Here is a 6,492-nt window from a genome sequence, read left to right on the forward strand (position 1 = left end):
TATTTCAAACTTGCAAGTTGAGTTAAAAGTTATGGTAATAAATTCATTTTTTTTTTATTAAAACTTTCACTTTAAAGAACAAAAAGAAGTAGGTTCAAAATGATTACTTTTAACATATTAAAAATCAATAATAATTTGAAAATAATTAATTATAAAAATTATATAATATATAATTAAAATAATTACTAATCTGGATATAATTAAGGAAATAGGAGTTGATGTTGGGTTGGGTTGGTTACATTTTTAACTTTATAATGCTATAACTCATTGAAAAGTGTACGAATCAACACAATTTTTTTATGAGAAATAATATTTTTTAATAATCCCTTTTTCATTCGACATACTTTATCTTAATCAGGGTATTAATAAGAAACTAGCAGATAATGTAGCTTTTGTAATTATCCACCAATTTCTTAGAATTAAACACTATCTACTGATTTGCATCGAAGCGTTTCTTATGATAGTGATTTTAATCACTGTCAGATTAAATCTATACTGGACCCAACTATGCAACATCCCCACTATGCCGCGACCCCACTGTGCTGGGTTTTTGTTTATTCATAATAATCTCTAAAATTCAACATTTAATTTTTGAAATATAAGAACCAAGAAGGGAGTAGATTGTTTACGTTTTGAATTAACACAATATTAATTTTAACAACCATTTGTTACTTAAATTCCAATAATACGTATAAATAAACTTTATCAAATGAATCTCAAAAATTCTTATTATTGAATTCCTGTGAGTTTATTAATAAGCCAAGTCCAGGAGTTAACTTTGTGTTATATATCTTTGTTTTTAAAATACATAGTGCCAGTTTTTTAAATTTAACTATCACCATTTATTATTTATTGAGCAATGGTTATTTTTGTTTGTAGTAAAATGAATTTGATTTATTTTTAATTGGTTAAGAACTACCAGTAAAATTTATTTCTAAGAATATTTTCGAATAAAGTAAATCTGAACACACGGCAGTGTGCCATGCTAAATTCTAAAAATGCTAATGTATTATTACATAAAACAATTTGTACAGCTTTTCTAACCCCATATCTTATGTCATCTTAAGATAGGCTTTTGAAATATAAATTAAATTCTAGTAGCTTAAAATACTGTAAAAATAATTATCCCGTAATGTTAATCCATTTAAAATTAAGAGAATTTCAGAGCTTCCATTTTATTACTGATTAAATTATCATTAAAATTATAAGATATTTTCCGCAATTTTATATAAACATTAAAATTGGTAAAAAGATGTCTTATGATATATGTCTTATAATGTGAGTATAGGAAAATAACTGGAAATTGCTATTTTGTAAAAATAAAAAGTCTTATGGGCAGACGCATCAGAGTGGCAGGGCTGGTAGTCACCTGTTTTAATTTAGTGGCTCATAAAAATTATGTATCTACTGACTTAAGTCAGTAAAAAGGAATTATTCTATCACTAAAATCATATATATGTAAAAAAAGGCTAAGTACCGACCTCCCGTTTCTTAAATGAGTTTTATCAAATGAGTTGAATGTACACTGTGGCAAAGTTTGCTCTGTCCTAATTCATAAACTTTAACCCAACCTTCATGAACAACACTGCTTTTTTATTACTATTATTATTATTATTTATTGACTATGGTCAAGTAAAGGCTGAGCACTCAATTAAGTATTATGTATTGGAGGAAAAAAATAACTTAGAAGTAAAGAATAAAGATTGAAATCTCTTCACTAGATTCATTGAAAATCGGAGAAATATCTATTTTATGCCTCATTAAAAAACTGGCAAAGTAGATAGAGGTGTAAATAACAGGTCAATGTTGCTTATGAAAGTAGGATTAAAGTTTTGAACTAAATAAAGAGTAAAATTGGCCACAATGTTGATATCACTACTTCGATAGGCTGACTTTTTGGGTGGGAGGGCGTTAAAACTTGACCGATTTTCACAGTTCTGTTTTTGTTAAAGTTTTTTTTTATTCGGAATATAGAGTGATATTTATGGTTATAAATATATCTAATTTTCTTTTATACTCATTAAAATTATTAAACTTAATGAATTTCTTAATTCAAATAATAAATAAGTTCAAAACGATGAACCAAATATTTGTACACAAAAATTTCAACATACCTTTATATTACCTTAAACAAGGTTATTTGCAGTACTCTTAAAATACAACTATCTTACTAAGTCTATTAATGCAATAATGGCTGATAATCTGAAGCGTAATATTAAATTCACTTATCCCTTTTATCTGAAGTAGATTGATATCAATAGTTCATTCTGGTAACAAATAGTTCAAATGACTGCGATAATCTTTGGATCGATACATAAGTTTTAAGCTAAAATTAACGATCCAACAATCTGAAATTCTTTAATGTTAAATTGAAATTCTACTTAAAAGTAAAAAAGTTTTTTCTTTCGAAGATTTTTTGTCGTTTAAACATAGTTCTCTCGGTACGAAAACACAATAGTAGAATGTAGAGGTATTTCAAACAATTACAGTATGTTCATGGTTCAGATTAGTTTAATTATTTTCTAATGTCTATTATTTAAATTTTATAATGAACTTTATTTTCTGAAATTTTTAATATAAATAATACTTTAATTGACCATAATTTGCCAGAAGCCAGAGTTTTTACAAAAGAAAATAATTTTTTTAATTACTATAATGATGAAACTTAAAATATATCGTTTATCATTTTTCATAATTAGAAACTAAGATAAACGATTTATTAAGCAAAAATTAAATCTCAAGAAAATTTTCTTGTTAAAAAAACTTTGATAAAAGTTTTTTGAATTATTTAATATGTTATAATGATAGCCTTAGGTTGAAAGTTTTAGTGTTGGTTTAAAAGTTAATTTCTTATTCTTTGCGATCATAAAAAAGGTTAAAAAATAACCTTTTTTATAATTTTAAATAAATTTAGTTGTAATAATATTTTAATTAACAAAAAAGAGAAGTAATATATCAAGTTTACTTATTTTTAGTAATGCAACTATTTTATTTTATTTAAGTTCTTAATTTTATAACAATTTAAAAAAGGATAATTAATACTTAGGATTTAGATTTTATTGAACTTTTTAATATTGATATTAATCGCTTTTAAAATGTCAAGTTATAATTTTGATAAAGTATTAATCAATCAGGAAAAAAGGAACGTTTAGAAACTAATAATCTAAATTGTAGTCCGTATGTAGGTTTTTATTTAACAGTAATATTAGTAATAATAGATTAAAAAAATACTCAATATTTAACTAAAACTTAGAGTCATAAAACCATGACATATTTTTAATATATTGCAGGTACAATGTTGTTTTATATAAAATATATTATGATAAATTAATTTCAGTTCGTACAATATCACCATAATGAATATTTACGTCGATATTGTAAAATGCCTTTCCAGGCCACCTCTTTTATGACATTTTTTTTCACTATGCTTTTGACATTTGCGTATGTGTGAACTGTGATGCCATATTTTATAAAAAGAGATACCAGAATACAGTTTTACTTTACACTCGACCGAAACGTATCACACACATGCACGCAAATCCTACGAAATAGATTTAAAATAGCAGCGTATAAGTTTATACTTATATACACGCGCACCTGACGTAAGCACATTATTCTTTCTTTTCTAACACATATATGTGATATTTCTGCCACCTAATCTTTCTAAATATTATTTCTTATGAAAAAATGCAGGATTTCCCCTGGAAGATATTCCGTCAGAGTTAAACAAGAAAGTTTTCATATAGCAATACATTACCTATCATAGAGAAAACTTTTTAAATATTGTTTTATAGTCATATAGTTTTTATTGTTATACAGAAATATTTCAGTACGTTAAACTCGCAGATTTTTCGTTGCTAGAACAATATTATTTTTATGCATAAAAGTAATCTAGTTATACTGAATCCCTAAATTTACTTACAAAAATATGATATTCTAGTTAAGTAAGTCTTGTGTTTTCTAATATTTTGTGTAGTTTGCATATCAAATCTACCAATCACATACATAAGCAGAAAAAAAATGAATGAAGACCTCAACACATATGTATATGTATAGGAATTTTTACTGTTTCTTACAAACTCTTTTTTAGTTCTTGTAACAAATTGTCTAGTAACAGAATAAAAACATTGTTTTTCGCTATTTTCTAATGAGCTATATTAACTAAAGAAAGTAATATTTCACTTATTTTTTCTTACGTTTCTCATCTGATAAATGTGGTTGGGTTAGGTATGTTATCAGATTGTATTACAAGTTATGCACGTGCATTTAATTTTATTTCATAGAAGGAAATGTATTTTCAAAATATCGTTTTCTATATGTTGATGTTGTCATAGTTATGATTACTTTATGAAAAAACAAAGCAAAATGCATTGGAGTAAGTACCAATAGCAGTTTAATGTCTATCTATTTTATTTTTTGATGAGAATTGTAAATTCATAAACCTATTTTTTTATTGGAATTTGTGTATAATATAAATCGTAAGTACAATTTTATAGTTATGTGATTTATATTTCTGATATTATAGACATATGAATAGGTATAAAGTTTATAATTTTAATTTTTATGGTTGGATAATACTGAGTGGTTTTGCTTTAAAGCAAAACTAACTATAGGGAAAACATAAATTAGTTTATGCTAATAAGTGAAAAGCTATGAAGTTTTAATTATAAACCCAATACAAACAGTTCAAGAGTTTTTTTCGTAAAGTTTTTCAATCGAAAGTCTTTTCGGGTATGTGTTCTTAAACATAAAATCTCAATCTTAATGTGCGGAGAGTTGCTGATTACTTGTAAAGACAAAGAGCCTAGTCATTTTTTACTGATCAAAAACCCACCGTTGACTACAAAGTTTGTATTTGGAAAGGAAAATAAATAATGGAAGTATACTATTGATAACTTCTACTGTTAGCACCATATTGTGCATTTGTATGCTTCAAGTTTTTAGGGACTAAGTACAGAATAAGCTCCACAATGGCAAAACCGCTTCAATAAAAACTTTGTTTTGAGGTGTTTATACCACGTTTTTAATCTCATTAACTTAGAAAAAGTTCCACTATCCACAGAGTTTATTTATTTAAGATAAATAAGTACGGGCACGACGCGTGGCACATTATTTGCATAATAATTTTGGAATAATTATGACTTCTGTATCTGTTTTAGTCGAATTTAATTACTTTCTAAGTTCATTATTTAGTTTGTTTAATTAAAATCTGAGGCTTTAGAGGATTATGAGTATCTTATAATTGATTTCATCAAAATTATATTTTTCTCTTAATAATTAATCCGAGTGGAAACTAAATTTGACGATTGAAAATGTAAGCAAAATGATTTAATCCATGGTTCATAATATAAATATTATGTGCTCTTTCTGTAATGTTACGACATAATTTGGAATAATTTTCATGAAATATTTTTAATTCGAAAGTTAAAGGCACATGCAATCCGGGGCTAGTTGAGGGGTTGATTACAAATATAGAGATGAAGAGGGTTTCTGTGGCTACCGATAGAGAAAGTTTTCGTATTTTAACAAAATGCACAGAGTGCCTGGAGTGAACACAATATTATTATATGCGATTTCAATGAAATAACTTTTTGTTTCGTACAAATTGTTTAGAGTGTCACGACATGAAATGGGATATTATAAAATAACGAGATACAGTGTTTTGACATTTTTATGGGTAAACAATTAACTAAAAATTCAATCATTATTACTAGTTCGTTTGTGCAAAAGTGGTACTTTTAAGTACAGTTTTTATTGGAAAGATGTAAACAACTAATTTTATTGTTTTAGATTTTTGCAACCTTTTAAAATTAAATAAGAAACAAAACAATATTTTGGAATGATTAACTTCCTAAGTATTTATGATTTACTTTGTTTAAACTGTACTGCATTATTTACGATACATGTTTCTACTTAAATATTATTAATACTAGATTAATTAAATGGTCAACAATAATTTTACCTTAATTAAGGTTCTCTTATTTCACTATGAGAAACTAAAATTATTTGCTTTTAGGAATTCCACAAATACATAAATACTGTCCCAAATGTTCACGAAATACTCGACACTATTAAAAATTTATATTTAACAGCCTTACTGAGAAAAATTATTTCGGAGAAAAGTGTTTCTGAATTAAAATTAATTAATACAAAAATAATAAAATTAAACAACGCCATAATTTTTTAGCGATTTATATGATAAAAAATAAAATCATCAATAGAGATTTATAACAAGAAAAGTTACCTTTTAAAATAAAAAATAAAAAGAAAAGCGATAGATATTTCAGAACAGCTCTTTGTTTTTTTGTCTGTTGACGAAGGGAAAGTTTTGTTTTTTCCACTGTCGTTTTAGTTTTAAAATTTAGACGAAATAATGACGTTCTTTAAAAGGTGTAAAACAATTATTCAGTTCAAGTTTAATAATTGCCATTTGTAAAATTGACATGACAAAGGGGAATACAATAAAACCTTGTATTTCTTCATCAAAATATT

This window comes from Daktulosphaira vitifoliae, unplaced genomic scaffold, assembly GCF_025091365.1.
Source record: "Daktulosphaira vitifoliae isolate Bord-2020 unplaced genomic scaffold, ASM2509136v1 Scaffold_4, whole genome shotgun sequence".
Taxonomy (NCBI): domain Eukaryota; kingdom Metazoa; phylum Arthropoda; class Insecta; order Hemiptera; family Phylloxeridae; genus Daktulosphaira; species Daktulosphaira vitifoliae.